The following is an 18,011-nucleotide window of genomic DNA, read 5'->3' on the forward strand; positions in this document are numbered from 1 at the left end:
TAAAGGATCAGCTTGTTTGGGGTGGTCCCTAAACAAGCAGATCTTTTCACTGAAATGGCCACCTAATCTGGGTGATATTGGGCTAATCCAATCATTTTGCCCTATGGAAATACAAGCCTTTGGAGAGAGAACCACATCAATGAGCGATGCAGTACTCAATCTAATGGGAAAATCAAACTTGTCCAATCGACATATCGCTATTGGTCAGGTGGGCACATTATAGGATTCCATATACAGGCAGTTAAATTGGAGAATCAGTCTGAAGGGTCAGAATTGGCATCTTAAATCTTTATATGTATTCCCACATTTATGCTTCACTTTAAGGTGTCTATACACTATAAGATGCTCTCGTTTGGCGAGGTCACCAAATGAGCGGATCTTTCCCCGATATGCCCAGCAAAGTCAGGGCAATATCAGGCTAATTCGATCCTACAGCCCTAGGGCCCAATGATTGGATTACAACAGTGGGAATGGTGCAGATGGATGAGACTCCCATCAACTAGCTGATGTGGTCCTCAAGCTGTGGGTAAATCAAACCTTCCTGATCAATATATGGCCGATTTTGGCCAGATATCGGTCAGGTAAGCCTGCTGGATGGACCCATATATGTGCCATTATCTCTCTAAATGATCCAAATCGGCAGCTAAATTAAGCTCCACACAACGTAGAATCTACGTTCTGTGGATAAAAGTACCAAAGTACGTTCTGTAGCATTTCCAGGTTCCACAGACTCCACTCTTCCTGTGTGTCTGAAGATGGATCTGCTGCCTGCACACCCCAGGTTAGTGTAACACACACACACAAAATACACAATCACACACTTTTTACACTAATACACAATTGCATTTACACTTATACATTTTGGGGGGCTTTCACACATTCACACTACTCACACAAACTTGCACACGTTCACTTATGCATAAAACAGGCATTTTGTCAAGTGTACGCACAAGTTACACAATTTTTATAGCTATAGCTTTTTTTTTACTGGATTCTGTTTCTTTTCCTGAAATTTTTTTTATTGCCATTGTGAATAGCATATTCACTAACCATACTGCCCAATACTTTTGGTATGTTATTTTGGTGTTCATGTTCCTGCGTTTCATTACATTCTGCGTACGCGTTGTTTGCTTGTTTCTGTCTGTAAAACCTATTTGGCCAAGGTAAAATACTCTGACTGCTTATTACACTAGGCAAAAAAAAGCATTGATTTTAGTTTTTTTTTTAATTTTAGTGATTTTATTACACTCTGTATTGTTTTTTATTACTTGTTTTTTGCCCGTGGAAATGTTTTCTGCAGTATATCTATTTGGAGGTCTCTGTGGGCCACATAGTTTGGTAAATCTTTTGGGCATCAAACTGTTCAGTAGACCCCTGGCTTTCATATTTAGGATGTTTTATGCTTCTACATTATGAAATGTGGAGTGTATCATTTTGCTAAATTTAAGCTTTGTGACAATTTTTTAGAAATTTCTTAAAAACAGCTAGGTCCAGAATGGCTTTGCAGTTTCATAGTTTGCAGCAGAAAGGCATATTTATCAATTTTGGATTCGTCAGAATGTGTATTTGGGATCTCTGTAATCCACATATCCATGTGTATTTGGGGTCTCTGTAATCCACATAGTTCGATATATCTATGCATATATGTACAGTAAACCTCTGGTTTAGGATGTTTATTCTTGGTACCTAGTGCTATGTGAGAGATAAGATGCTAGAAAGTGGAAGCTTTAGGTCGATTTTCAGGTATTTCATCAAAACTGACAAATTTGGTAAAATGTTACAACTCTGTAGTTCCGAGTAGAAAGACACGGTTACCCATTTTTGTTTTGTCTGAATGTGTACTTTTCAAAAATATATAGTTTGGAGGGGGGGGTCAAAGTATCTTTTTGCGTTTTTACCCAGCAAAAAATGCAGCAAATGTGTCAATTATTCAGTAGCTGAAGTGACTTCCATGAAAATGCGAATGCGATAACTTTATTTTGGGGTCTCTACGCACCAGATAATTAGGTAATCCTATGTACAATGGGCATCAAACTGTTCAGTGGACCCCTGCCATTCATATTTAGGGTGTTATCTATTGGTGCCTAATGCTATGTGGGAGATAAGATGCTAGAAAGTGGAAGCTTTGAGGCAATTTTCAAGTATTTCATCAGAACTTTAAATTTTGGGAGAAAGACATGGTTACCCATTTTGAATTCAGCTGAATGTGTATGTCAATGAATTTTTTTTTGTTTTCTACCCTGCAAAAAATGCAGTAAATGTGATAATTATTCAATAGCTGAAGTGATTTCTGAAACAGTTGGAATGCACTTAATGCGCTTCATTTTGGGGTCTCTGAATGTCAGCAACTTTGGTAACCCTATGCACAATGGGCATAAAACTGTTCAGTGGACCCCTGGCATTCCTAGTTAGGATGTTATCTCTTGGTGCCTAAAGCTATGTTGGAAGTAAGATGCTAAAAATTGGAAGCTTTGATAATTTTCAGGTATTTCATAAAAACTGACAATTTTGGGAGAGTATTGTGACTCAGTAGTTTGAAATATGAAGACATTTTAGACTCGGCTGAATGTGTACTTTCCAAAAATATATGGTTTCGGGGGTCAATGTATTGTTTTATTTTTTTTTTACCCCGTAAAGTAAATGTTTTGATTATTCAGTAGCTGAAGTGATTTATGGGACAGTTTGTATGGCCTAACTTCATTTTGTTGTCTGTTAACATCAGATGCTTTGGTAATCCTATTCTCAATGGGCATCAAGTTATTCAGTGGACACCTGACATTCATATTCAGGATGTTTTCTCTTGGTACCTAATGCTATGTGGGAGATATGCACTTGCAAAATGATAATTTTGAGGTGATTTTTCATATTTTTCATACATTTTTATAGAAATTGTTAAGTTCAGAAAAGCTTTGATGTTTGGTGCTTGGGAGTAGAATAACATACTGTAGTTACCTATTTTAGATTCAGCAGAATATGTACTTTCCTGAAATATATGTTTTACTGGGGTAAACCTACTGTGTCAGGATTTTTTGACTTTGGAATCTAAAGTATGCCAAATTCTGGGTAGTGCTTTGAATATTCGGTAAAGTACTGCTGGGAGTTTTTAAACTATAGAAGTCAGAAATCTCCATAAAACGATATATATATGGTATTGGTACGTATAAGACTCAGTTGAAATTTTGTTCATAAAATATAATATTTTTCTGGTGTAAAACCCTATATCATGAAAAATAGACATTTTTGGTTTTTAGAGCTGTAAATCTTGTTCCAGAAGTGGAAATACACAAAAACTCAGGCAGATTTAGAAAGCTCAGGTGCTCCTGAAAAAGAAACAAGGTATTGTTTTTCTAGATAAACTAAAACTCCCCCCAAGAAATGCTCCTAAAGTGAGAAAGCACAAAATGTTCAAAAAACAGCTGGCAGTAAGTGCAAATGAAATGAGAAATTCTGCTGGGTTAAATCTGCTGTGTATGGCCACCTTTAGAATCTTTTATAAGAAAGACCAAATTTCAGCAGAAAAGGTACCAAACTAATAGGACATTAATATTAACAATAATAGTAATAGTCCACTCAGGGTACTCTTTTATTAGGATCTATGGAAGATAATTACTTTTCAGCATACGTGGCATTTCATAATAATAATAATAATATATGTATGATTGTTTGATTGAACCATTACAGTTAAGTACACTGAAAAAAAATATATTCACAACAGGACCATGGCCTTGGAGACTACTGGGTCACCATGGTTGTAAATTATTATATAGTTGGACAGCACTGGTATAGAGGTATTCCTGCACATACATTATAATTTAATATTTATTAATCTATAATTAGTTACTGAATGCAGTGCAACTGCTCTCACATATTCATAAATGCAACCCATGCCATGTGTGATGTCCGGCAACCGAACAAAGACAAAAAAACAGTGTAGCTCATTGAAAGGGGGTCTCAAGCAATTGTCAGGTTACTGGCTGCACTGATATTCAGCATCTGGTAATGTGCTTGGATCATGCCTGACACAGTAAACCTGAAGGGTTTTAAACTGAGCAGACGAGGGCACATTTGAAAATCCCACTGTTGACTCCGAGTCAGTCATGTTCAGGATTCTTTAGTCATGATCCCTGTAATGCTTAATCAGGAATGTACTAATCTTCCCTCACAGCAAAAAGCCATGTTGCAGAATGATATGAGCAATGCTTCAAATGCTGATACCAATTTGCTCTTTGCAGGTTTAAGCAAAATAGCCAGGGGCACAATTTAATTGTAGCTTATGTCAAACAACCACCATAGAGGGGATAGAAGGAGCTATCAATATCCATTTATCCTTGTAGGAGTCCTCGAGCTGTAAAACTTTTGTTGGCCTGCCTGTAAAACAGGAGATGTTCTTGTGCATAAATGTTTGAAAGATTCCAATCCTATTCAGATAAAAGATCTACACACACACTCACACACACATTCACTGCTCGTTCTTTAGGGTCTAAAGCATTTGGAGCTTATTTATTAACAGAGCCACAATGAGCAAAGTGCAATTAAGAGACAATTAGGTAGCATTTACTCCCTGCCTTGTGTCTGATGCACAAAAATGCTGCTGCCTATTGCATAGGAAAACCTGGAACTACTGCCACCTTCATGGTGGTTATAGCTCTAGGGTTCCCCTGTGTCAAGAGGTGTGTAACCTTTAGACATGAGGTTTGGAAGACTTTTGCATAAACAGTTGAATTTTATTGCTGTGACTTCATAACAGGTAGACTGCTGTCCCTTCCTCTATCACTGCCAGAATGGCCACCATATTTCCTGTTCCCATTTTCTTTATTCACTTTTCAGTACCAACAACTTTATACTTCACAGTTCAACTGTGCAGATATAGGAAGCACTGCCACCTAGTGGCCAAACTAACTATACGATATTCACATTTTGCATCCTTACAGGTGCACTAGCACACAATTCATTAGAATAGACAATGACACAAATATGTATACACAGGATCTCTCTGGAACACACACATTTTCTCTTTCACACACAACACTCAAACATCTTCAACACATTTCTTAAACCTTAAAAAACATAATCTGGATAACTTTTGATATGAAGCATAAGTGGTATAAAGGTGATACCTTTATTGGCTAACTAAGATAATAATCAAAGCAAGCTTTCAGAACATTACAAAGAATGATTACAAAGAAGCTATGTTGGCTCTGACATATATAAAGCATTGTGAGGGACAAAAGGAAAAGCACATTACCATAATTTGTATTGCAAGCAGAGACAGACTTATGGGGAGGTGGGTTATGCAAAGGAGTCTAGACAAGGCACAAATTATGACTTAGTAGTTTGTTGTCTCCGCAGATTTTTTTTTAAATCGACAGGTATGCATCTGTTTCTAGTCTAGATAATTAGCCATAAATCCATGGCCTAAATTTCAGTCCTGTCTCCAGACTATAAAATTGCCTTTGATTTTAAATTTTGAAGTCATCCAGGTTGTAGTTGGGGCTACTAAAATTTTTACCTTCTGGTGTGTCCAATTTTTTATTGTTTATTGTTAAATTGTAAACATTGGTCCTGTTTATGAGGCTATGTCCAGTTTTTCCAATGTAAATGCTTCTTGTTGGATACTTTGTGCTTGATATTGCATAAAACACATTGCTGGATGAGCAAGTGTAGTGGCCATGTACATAGTATTCCTCTAGTGTGTCAGGAATTGGCACTCTGTCCGAGGAGAGGATGTGTGGGCATGTTTTGCATCTCTTCCTTTCACATGGGTGGGTTTCCTTGTAAGTGGATCCTGAAAGTGAACTTGTTATAATAAGTCTTCTTAGGTTTGAAGGTAGCCTAAATGCCAGAATAGGTGGACCAGGAAATATAGTAAGTATGTAGCCTTTTGTCTTTTTGTAGTGAGCCTTGTAGCTCTCTGGCTATTTTTGTAAGGGCCTTCAGCTGTGGATAGTAGCTTGTGGTACCTGATCAGTTTCTCTTTTCTGTTTATATTTTAGTAGTTGGTTCTTGGAGACCTTGGTGACTCTGTGTATGTTGTGGTCTACAATCCTTGGGTTGTAGAGTCTGTTAATAAAGTCTTTTCTGAGGGTTCCAAGGTGCCAATTCTTTTCTGAAGTGTCAGAACAGATTAGGTTGTAGTGTAAGGCCTGCCTATAGATGATGGCTTGTTTAGTGTGGTGGTGGAAGCTGTCATACATCAGGTAGGACAGTTTTTCTGTGGGTTTACTATATATTATGTTAAACTATAACAAACAAGGGAAAGTTGTGCTCACCACTATTTTTTAAAAACATTAGGCGGGGGTGCAATGAGGCTGTGACCACAAAATACATATAGACACATACAAGAGTCCTCTGCACTCAACCCATTATCAATATATTTAAGACAGCGACATTTTGTGCATACTGCTACTAAAAAATGCCTTACCCTTTAAACAAAACAGGGATTGTTTGTCCATATATTGCAATATATTTAAGCTGGCCAACTACGTCAAAGTCATCCCACATCTGGCCAGTCCTACGCTTAATTTTCATCTGATTCATTAAGAATTCTATTGCTTCATTATACATTTTACAAAGGGACTAGGTTTTACCTGCAACTTAACTTGCTGCTTTCAAAGTAAACCTCCATACTTGGCTGCCCTTTTATTAGACACCAGTGGGATCACCTGACTATAGCTGGGAAGGGTGGGAGCTACAACATAGAGCTGGTCACTGCTCTTGTATAACTATAACAAACAAGGGAAAGTTGTGCTCACCACTATTTTTTAAAAACATTAGGCGGGGGTGCAATGAGGCTGTGACCACAAAATACATATAGACACATACAAGAGTCCTCTGCACTCAACCCATTATCAATATATTTAAGACAGCGACATTTTGTGCATACTGCTACTAAAAAATGCCTTACCCTTTAAACAAAACAGGGATTGTTTGTCCATATATTGCAATATATTTAAGCTGGCCAACTACGTCAAAGTCATCCCACATCTGGCCAGTCCTACGCTTAATTTTCATCTGATTCATTAAGAATTCTATTGCTTCATTATACATTTTACAAAGGGACTATAGTCAGGTGATCCCACTGGTGTCTAATAAAAGGGCAGCCAAGTATGGAGGTTTACTTTGAAAGCAGCAAGTTAAGTTGCAGGTAAAACCTAGTCCCTTTGTAAAATGTATAATGAAGCAATAGAATTCTTAATGAATCAGATGAAAATTAAGCGTAGGACTGGCCAGATGTGGGATGACTTTGACGTAGTTGGCCAGCTTAAATATATTGCAATATATGGACAAACAATCCCTGTTTTGTTTAAAGGGTAAGGCATTTTTTAGTAGCAGTATGCACAAAATGTCGCTGTCTTAAATATATTGATAATGGGTTGAATGCAGAGGACTCTTGTATGTGTCTATATGTATTTTGTGGTCACAGCCTCATTGCACCCCCGCCTAATGTTTTTAAAAAATAGTGGTGAGCACAACTTTCCCTTGTTTGTTATAGTTATACAAGAGCAGTGACCAGCTCTATGTTGTAGCTCCCACCCTTCCCAGCTATAGTCAGGTGATCCCACTGGTGTCTAATAAAAGGGCAGCCAAGTATGGAGGTTTACTTTGAAAGCAGCAAGTTAAGTTGCAGGTAAAACCTAGTCCCTTTGTAAAATGTATAATGAAGCAATAGAATTCTTAATGAATCAGATGAAAATTAAGCGTAGGACTGGCCAGATGTGGGATGACTTTGACGTAGTTGGCCAGCTTAAATATATTGCAATATATGGACAAACAATCCCTGTTTTGTTTAAAGGGTAAGGCATTTTTTAGTAGCAGTATGCACAAAATGTCGCTGTCTTAAATATATTGATAATGGGTTGAGTGCAGAGGACTCTTGTATGTGTCTATATGTATTTTGTGGTCACAGCCTCATTGCACCCCCGCCTAATGTTTTTAAAAAATAGTGGTGAGCACAACTTTCCCTTGTTTGTTATAGTTATACAAGAGCAGTGACCAGCTCTATGTTGTAGCTCCCACCCTTCCCAGCTATAGTCAGGTGATCCCACTGGTGTCTAATAAAAGGGCAGCCAAGTATGGAGGTTTACTTTGAAAGCAGCAAGTTAAGTTGCAGGTAAAACCTAGTCCCTTTGTAAAATGTATAATGAAGCAATAGAATTCTTAATGAATCAGATGAAAATTAAGCGTAGGACTGGCCAGATGTGGGATGACTTTGACGTAGTTGGCCAGCTTAAATATATTGCAATATATGGACAAACAATCCCTGTTTTGTTTAAAGGGTAAGGCATTTTTTAGTAGCAGTATGCACAAAATGTCGCTGTCTTAAATATATTGATAATGGGTTGAGTGCAGAGGACTCTTGTATGTGTCTATATGTATTTTGTGGTCACAGCCTCATTGCACCCCCGCCTAATGTTTTTAAAAAATAGTGGTGAGCACAACTTTCCCTTGTTTGTTATAGTTATACAAGAGCAGTGACCAGCTCTATGTTGTAGCTCCCACCCTTCCCAGCTATAGTCAGGTGATCCCACTGGTGTCTAATAAAAGGGCAGCCAAGTATGGAGGTTTACTTTGAAAGCAGCAAGTTAAGTTGCAGGTAAAACCTAGTCCCTTTGTAAAATGTATAATGAAGCAATAGAATTCTTAATGAATCAGATGAAAATTAAGCGTAGGACTGGCCAGATGTGGGATGACTTTGACGTAGTTGGCCAGCTTAAATATATTGCAATATATGGACAAACAATCCCTGTTTTGTTTAAAGGGTAAGGCATTTTTTAGCAGCAGTATGCACAAAATGTCGCTGTCTTAAATATATTGATAATGGGTTGAGTGCAGAGGACTCTTGTATGTGTCTATATATATATTATGTTATGTAAGGTATTGTCTTTGATACAAATAGTTGTGTCTAGAAAGTCGATGTGGCTTGAGGAGTGGGCTAATATAAAGTTGATGGTGGGATGAAAGTTATTAAACTGTTCATGGAACTGGATGAGTTTTTGCTCAGTATCTGCCCAACTGATAAGAATGTCATCAATATATTGGATATATGCTAGGGGTTTCATGGTACATATATATACAGTATATTTGTGTGTAAAATGCTGAACCTAGGGTTGCCACCTTTTGGCTTAGTTGAATCGGGGAATGGCCATGGTGCAATGGGGGGTTGTGATGCTGCAGGGGTGGGTCGTGATGGCAGGGGCGGGACTGTGACATCAATCCTCATTTGGAAAACTGGGCAGGCAGTTTTGACCTGGGCAGCACTTCAAAAAACTGGGCTGTCCGGTTCAAAACTGGACAGGTGGCAACCCTAGCTGAACCAAATGGTTCAATTTCTTTATTTTACTGTACAATTGCACCCAGTTGTCTCAACATTTGTCTCAACAACGTTCAAATAGTCTCTGCCCTATTTGCATTATAATCCTTTTCCTGTACTACATATGGCCACACACTCAGCAAGTGAATATATTTATATTTATATCTGTATTAAAATGTCTGAACATAATAAGAATGAAACAACAGAATGTCCTTATTGATGTTATGATCTGGAGCATTATGTGTCCAATTCTGAGTATTGCATAATTCCAGTGTGTTAATAATAATACCCATGAGCCTGCGCAAAATAGTTTTTTTTAGCATTCTGATCAGATAACAGGTAAATTCTGCATAAAATATTACCCTGCTGAAATTGTATTTCTTAAGAAGCTACCATTCTCGAGTCCAAAAAAAAAATCCAATTTAATCCACAGCAACCTACTAGAATCACTATCGAAAAATCTAATTATGCTGGATGTTAAAATACTTTGGATTCAGAGAGAGTCTGGGGAATAGACGGCCATTTGTTGAGATTGATTTTGAGCTGCGGCAGATTTTTTAAAGGCTTTCCAGCAAATGCATTGTGTTCTATTCCCTCCCTTTACGCAGCATGCGCTCTCTTGGAATTCAGCCTCAGATACTGAGGGGTGGATGGGGGGAAGCTAAAAGTTAAAATTGAAGATGTTTGTGCTTTTTTTTTAAATTGAAAGTGAGATAAACTAGAAGTGTTTCAGCTTTGAAACCAGGAAAAAGACAGAACCTGTGTGTTTTCAACTCTGTAAAGTAATGAGCTAAGTGAGGTAAATAGGAAAGTGTCATTTGGATAAATACCATGGTGGCTGCTGCAACATTTATATTTGTAAATGTTTATATTTATAAATATATTTCTATTTATATATGCATTTATTTTCATATTGCAAGCTGTGAATTGTGCATTTTTAAAATGTCATTTTTCACATGAACAAAAACAAAATTCCCCCCCCAAAATATTGGCCTATGTTTGGTGATTTAGTCCAGCAACGTTTGTTTGGGCAACATAATATGCAAATATGTTACCAGCTTATGTCTCCAACCGACACAGACTATATAAACAATGCTGCAGTTAGTTCCAGGACAGAACACGACTAAGTGTCAATTTCAGGCTGCTGTACAGCGAGTCCTGCTCCCTTACAAATCTATTTGGAATGAATTTTAGGTGACACTGGTTTGATACAACGAGAAAAGAAAATTGCATGCCCTGGAACAGACGTGTGGAGAGAGGACTTGCTGTGTGTTACTATGAGGCGCTTGGCTCTGTTTTTACAATTCCTTCCAGTGTCTCGGGTCTTGTTAGTTAGTGACTGGCAGTCAGACAGATGCAATCTATAAAACAGCTATCTTGGAATGAAGCTTATGTGTTTACATTTTTGGGGAAGAACCCTATTTTTCCAGCTAAAACTATGCTAAAAAGTATATTTCCTATGCCCATTAAAAGTATTATTGTTTGTGAATAAGGTCACACTGCACTGGCTTTTTTTGTGTTTTCATGGAAACTTGATGTCATGCCCCCCCTACCCCCCCCCTCTGTGCTTAACTCCAATACTAAAGAGTCACTAGAGCAAAAAGCACTAAACTATAAACTACTCAGCCCAGGTATAGATAGGTCAGGGACATTACCGATAGTTGCACTTTTTTTTTTGGGAGGGGGGGCTTTTCAGTTTTACTCTGGGAACCAGTGGTGTTACTATAGAGTAATGCTGTTCAACTTCTGTGGTACAGAGGGCAGACATTTTGCATGGCTCATGCAGCCATTACACAACAGTGAGCTACTCTGACACCACAAGCTGTATAGAAAGTATGCACAGTATAAGTCTTAAGCACAGTGACATCTACAGGCCATTTGTATAAACACCACATATCCCCCCTATAGTAGGAAAGCATTTGAACAACTATAATAAACAGCAACAATTAATCAGTATGCATTTTAAAACAATACTATACATTCTTCACATCACAAAGTCCTTGGTCCATGCAGGTCATTTTCTGATTCTCTCAGTACACCTTATAGGTTCACTTTCTTCAGGCCTATTGCAGTTGACATCAGGAGTAAGAAAATGTCCTTCATGAAATTGAGCTTCTCCAAAGTCATATCTAACAGGAGCAAGACGACTTGCATTCCATATGCGTCCATCAAACAGTTCATATGTGTATGGTCCTCGCTGGCATCTCACTTGAAGTGGTTTAGTAAATTTAGATTGTCCTTGTTTCAGTATTCCTGGTTTCTTAATTCTGACTAAAGATCCAGGCTGAAAGTGTACTTCTCTTGCACCACGTTTTCTGTCAGTATAAGCCATGCATTTGGCTTGTTGACGTTTCACAATGTCAGCAGTAGATGATTTTGTAGGCACAGTATTTTGTGGAAGTTTGATGTCTGCAACATGTAACTTACTGTGGTCCGTTGTCTGATATTAACTCCTTCGGATTACCTTCTCTGCTGAAGACTGTAGACAGAAATGTTATTACTGTAGTTGATGTTATATGAGAAACAAATGCAATTTCAGGCCATTTACTGTAATAGTCTATCAAGGTTATATCAAATCTACAGTCTATAGGAGCATCTGTAAAAGGACAGACAATATCAATAGCAAGTTTTTCCCATGCTGAATCAGGGAATGGTACTGGCTGAAGTGGTGAACTTTTAGACACCGGCTGTGTGGCAGGCACTGGTGCTGTAGTAATGAGACCATCAACTAATTGTAGGTTTAATGCAGCAAAGCATGCCTTCCAAGTATAGCAGTACCCTTATTCACAATGTAAAAGACACATTTTGCAATATTTGATTCAAATTGTACAGTCACTGGCAAGCAACCAAGCACAGGGATTGGATCCTTTAAGTAACTGACCAGTCTCAGAGCAGGTGCTTCAAGGGGATCTTTTGCAAAGTATTTCAAGAAAACATCCTTTGGTAGTATAGAAACAGCTGAACCTGTATCAAGCATCAGGTTAATGGAGTGTTCCTTGTCAGCAGAAGCAGTACCGACACTGACAGTGCATATAAACTTGTCTGGAATAAATGTACAGTGTCAGACTGGGATACCAGGGGCCCACCAAAAAACTTTAGACCAGGGGCCCACCAAAAAACTTCAGATTAGGGGCCCACTCTCAGTACTATTTTCTTCCTCTCTTCACTCATCCTCTATTCTCCTAGTCTCTTTTCTTTACATACTATAATTTATTATTCCATCTATTTAGCTTTGTTTTCTCATAGAAATAAGCAATGACGATGAAATAGTCCAAATGTTTAGCAGCATGAGGGCCCACTGACACCTGGGCCCACCGGGAGTTTTCCTGGTATCCCTGTGGGCCAGTCCGACACTGTAAATGTACCAGCTTTATCTACACTTAATACTGTAACATTTGTAGTAGTGACTTCAAGAACATCTTTAGCAGAACTATGGCAGATCTTAGCAAAATGTTCTACTTTTTGTTGCATTTGCAGCACTGTACAGCTTTTGCAGGACATGTAACATGATTTGCAGTATGTTGTGTTGAACCACAGCGAAAGCAGTATTTTCTATTTGTATGGTTTTGCAGTGTAGGCAAATCCCTTTCCTTAGCACTGTATTTTGCCTGTGACTGTGCATTATTAGGCCACAGTGCTGAATTCACAATCTGTACATTCCCAGCAGTTCCCTGACTGAGAGGTTTAGCCTCTGCCACTGCTGTTTCAATTTGGATAGCAACTGTAATAGCCTTTGCAAGGGTTAAATCCTGCTCTAGGAGCAGTCTCTCTCTAATGCGAGGTGAGTTTCTTTTTTCCACTATTTGGTCTCTTAGCATTTCATCTATTAGATTCCCAAAGTCACAGGTAACAACCAGCTCTCTCAAAGCTGCTACAAATTGTTCTGTGGATTCGCCATTACACTGTCCACGTTGGCAGAATTTATATCTTTCAGCAACACATTTACTCTTGGCACAAAAAAGATCTTTATAGCAGTAAGAGCAGTTTCATAAGTCTCATCAGGTAATGGTAATGTATAGAATATACGCTGTCCCTCTGCTCCCAGGCAGTGAATAAGTAAAGCATGCAATCTCCCCTTGGTCAGCAGCAATAATGTAATTTTCAAACATATGGATGCAAGCAGTAAAAAATTTGCTAGGCTCACCAGGGTTTGGGAGAAAAGGTGCAGGCTTATTGCGAATTTGTTATGTTTTGGTGGCCGAGGATAAGTATAGTATTACAGTGCTTTATTAGCAGGCTTATGCAGCCATTACACAACAGTAAGCAACTCTAACAGCACAAGCTGTATAGAAAGTATGCACAGTATATGTCTTGAGCACAGTGACATCTACAGGCCATTTGTATAAACACCACACACACACAGGCAGAGTATGTCACAAACAGGCAGAGCAGGGCACACACAGACAGGGCATGACACACACAGGCAAAGTATGGCAAACACAGGCAGAGCATGGCACAAACAGGCAGAGTAGGGCACACACAGGCAGAGCAGGGCACACACAGGTAGAGCATGGCATAAGCAGGCAGCTTATGGCACACACAGGCAGAGTAGGGCACACACAGGCAAAGTATGGCACACACAGGCAGAGCAGGGCATACACAGGCAGAGCAGGGCACACACAGGCAGAGCATGGCACAAACAGGCAGAGTAGGGCACACACAGGCAGAGCAGGGCACACACAGGTAGAGCATGGCATAAGCAGGCAGTGTATGGCACACACATGCAGAGCAGGGCACACACAGGCAGAGCAGGGCACACAGGGTGTGTGGTGCAGACAGAGCATGGTACACACAGGGATCATAGGGCAAGCAGAGTATGGCACACACAGGGAACATAGGGAAGGCAAACAGAGCAAGAGAAAGGGAAATCTATCAGGACCACTCTAATATGTACTACATACAGTGACAGTGCTGGTGTCCTCTTAGCATTTTGTATAAAGTGTGAAAAGTTGAACAATGTGGGCAGTTTCATTCTGGGTCTCAGGTGTGAACAGTACAGGGCTTTAGGGAAGTGAACAATAGAGGTGTCACAAGTGTGAACAATGCAGGGGGATCATAGTGTGAACAATACAGGAGATAAATCTGAATTTGAGGTTTAAAAAATGCAGGGGCTAGTTAATCTCTGTAGTGATACCATTTAAAATTTACACATGGTAAGAAAACACAGCAGGTAGGTGGGGGCCACACAAGGGGGGTTGCCGTGGGCCGCCAGTTGGACAGCCCTGCAGGAAGCAGACCCTGCAGTTACAGTGGGGCCTGGACAGCAGGGCCCGCTTCCTCTATAGTCTAAAAAAAAGTCACCAAAGCAGAAAAGTCTCCACAAGAAAAACAACCATCAACTTTAAAGCATTTGGAGTGAGAAAAATGTGTTTCTTTAATTTTTCGGTTAAGCGAAACGGGACAGTTTCCCTCATTACTAGAGTTAGCAACTTATTGGCGGTTGTATAGGACCCTCTGGAGGGCATGCCTGATTGATATTAGTTAACCAGTTTATTAATTATTCAGCATATTATCAAAGGTTGGAACTGAAGTCCCACAACATCAGAAGTAACTTGGAAACCAAGGGGGTGCAAAATGGAGAGGTTTAGGGATGGTATATGCCCTTTAACAAACAGATTAAATAGGGAAATTGAGAACATCTAATCATAGCACAGACATTTTTCTTGTGCTCAAAATAATTTTTGCACATAAAAATAGAACTTTCTGCTGTCATTATTATCACAGGTTTTCAATTTTTCACAAGATTATTTTAGACTATTCCTAGTTTACCACATTGCAATTAGCACTCAGTAGATGTTTTAATTTGCAGGCTCTCAGTTAGGCATGTTTCTATTATGTATCATTTAAGGGATGTTTGATATATTTCCCAATGTCGTCAAGAAACCTATTAAACTCAATCTGTTGGCATGACATTTTTTGTCTAAAGGGGACATCTCGCTTTGGTTGGTTGGGGCCTTTGAAAAAATCAGCTTGGTAGGGACATGATTCTCTGTATGAACTAGCCATGTGCAACCTGTGGCCCTTGTTGAAGTACAACGACCACAGATAGCTAAAGGTTGAGCAACACTGATAAATTGTTACTAACACTATCTTCACTTGCTGGGGTCATATTTTTCATACTGTTACCATCTACTGCTATTACTGCCTTTCTTGTGTTTATCTTTTTCAGCTATTGCCATCTTTCTCTTTTATCACCATCTTGCTATAGTGCTGCCATGTTTGTCTGCTGTCCCCATCTTGCACTCCTTTCTCCATATTGGTCTTCTTCTGCAATCTTGCTCTACTTCTCTTCTATATCCTGCACTAATTCTGACATCTTTCTCTCCTGTCACCATCTTGCCCTACTGTCTCCATGCTGCCCTACTGCCGCATCTTTTTATGTTGCCACCATCTGCCTTGCTTTAACCAACTTTATTTACTGTCACCTTTTTGCTTTCTTGTCTCCAAACTGCTCCACTATTGCCATAATGTTCTACTGCCATGATCTTGCCCTCCTTTATCCATTTTACACTTCATCTTCCACCTTTCTCTACTGTCACTTTCCTGCCCTACTTCCCCGTCTTCTTCTACTGTGTTGCCATCTTGCTCTCCTGTCTCCTGACTTTAACTATCTTTCCCTACTGTCACCTTCTTGCACTACTGCTTCCAATATGCCCTCCTGTCTCTATCTTTGTCCTCCTTGTGCCATAATCCATTGCCTTTTCTTACAATGCTTGCTTTGTTTGTACTTCCTATCCCCATTATTTTTCCCTACAGCTGTTGCTTTGTGGAGGCCCCAGGAAATCTGCCAACCTCCTAGTGACAGCTCTGCTCATAAAAGTAAATGTTGCAAAAATGGAAACCTTTATTACAGGATTAAGGTTACAGCATCTGATCTGAAACACAACAGTTTGTATAGTGTGAAGGCCTTTGTTCAAACAGTAATAATAGTTTTATAGCCTGTGATCTTAAATTTTTATAGCTCAATTAATTTCTAAAGCCCTTTGCTATACATGCTGCCTCCTTAGGGCACAATGCTTGCTTTTTTGTTTAAGGAAGTGACAAGAGGTTATTCAATAGTTTTGGAAAGATTGCCACTCACTATGCCAGAATCTTTTGAATAGTAATGTTTTTCAAGTTTAAAGATAGTGTAAAGCTTTATTAACTTATGAAATAATAATAACAACACTGTTGCTCAACCATTGGATACCAGATATTTCTGTACTTCAACTCCCAGCAAAACATTTTTCAACCTTTCAGGGATGGATTCTTAAAGCAAATCTTGTCTATAAAATGTATTTCCCAGCTCTTTAGGATCAGCAGCTCACTTTATGCAAGAGGATCCTACCATTCTACATGTGTCAGGTTCACCTAGCCCCCTGCCCTTTGCTTATGTGATAAGAATGGAAAATATTAAATATATTAAAAATATTTTTGGAAGCACTGCAACATCTGAATTTAGGCCACCTGCTTTGCACATCTGGGGAATGCAATATTAAAGATTTATGTCCTCTTGGAAAAGTAGAATATCCTCTCCCATTGACTTAACAGTACACAACTGACAACACAGGATGATGTTCCAGCAATAACCCTGCCAACCAAGTGCTAAGTGCTCCTGTTACAAGTGGGAGTGCCACTGTGAACACTTCCATATACTGTTCTATAAATCAAAGAGAAAGGGGTCATAATGACTATTTGTAATACACTACAATCCCCAAGCCATTAAGTTATCATCTCACTATTAACTGTCAATAATATTTCATAAAGACGATCCCAATGCTTAAAAACAACACCTCAATGTTAAGTCTCTTGTCCACTGCCTTGGGATCTATCCTGTTGGAAATCAACCTTGTACAGCGAGGTTCTACTTGGCAAAACTGCCAAGAAGAACACATTCTGATGGCCATAGTGTGACAGGCACCCATTTACTACGGTATGAAAAACAGGTGCTGACAATAATTGTTGTGAAAACTGCCAACAGGGACATAGTTGTGTTCTCTTGAGTTCCTGAATTACTGCTGCCCAGTTATGAACATCTGAAAATAATTTCACTGGGCTTTTATGTCATATTGGCACAAGCTATCATTAACAACATGTTTAAGAACTGAAGATTACATTATGCAATTAGACACTGAAAGTATTGGTTGTAAGACCACTGACATTCTTGCAGTTGGCCAGAGAGTTAAATCTTGGGACTGTCCTTGGAAATTATGATAATTCACCACTATCAAAGTCTATTTACACACTATCTGTGATATTCAGCTTTGTGGTTGAGTGGCTGGAGAGATCACTCAATGAGGGAATTTATCAAAGTATTAGTGTAGCCCTTTAAGAAGTTATTTGATCTCCTTGTTGCTGTACAGCATTTTGCTGCTGTTTTCTCACTTGATCTGAAATCTTTTAGAGGAACATGAAACAAACAACCCCAGAGGGACGTGAGGCAGCAATCTAAAAAATAAATAAATGCAGCAAATCCCCCAGCACACATTACCAAGGCATTATTTTCAATGCTGAAGGATCTTTTACAGCTGCTAGATTGTAACATGAAACTGTCTTGGGCATTGCAGCAATGCCAACATCTTATTGCTTTCGATTTTGTTGTTTAATTGATTGCTGTGCCTCTGTTGGCAAGTCCGTGCCCTTGAATTGAGCATGCTGATGTGTCTGTGATAGAGGGTGGATATATGGATAAATATATAGGTATGGGATCTGTTATCTGGAA

Source organism: Xenopus laevis, chromosome 9_10S, assembly GCF_017654675.1.
Source record: "Xenopus laevis strain J_2021 chromosome 9_10S, Xenopus_laevis_v10.1, whole genome shotgun sequence".
Taxonomy (NCBI): Eukaryota; Metazoa; Chordata; class Amphibia; order Anura; family Pipidae; genus Xenopus; species Xenopus laevis.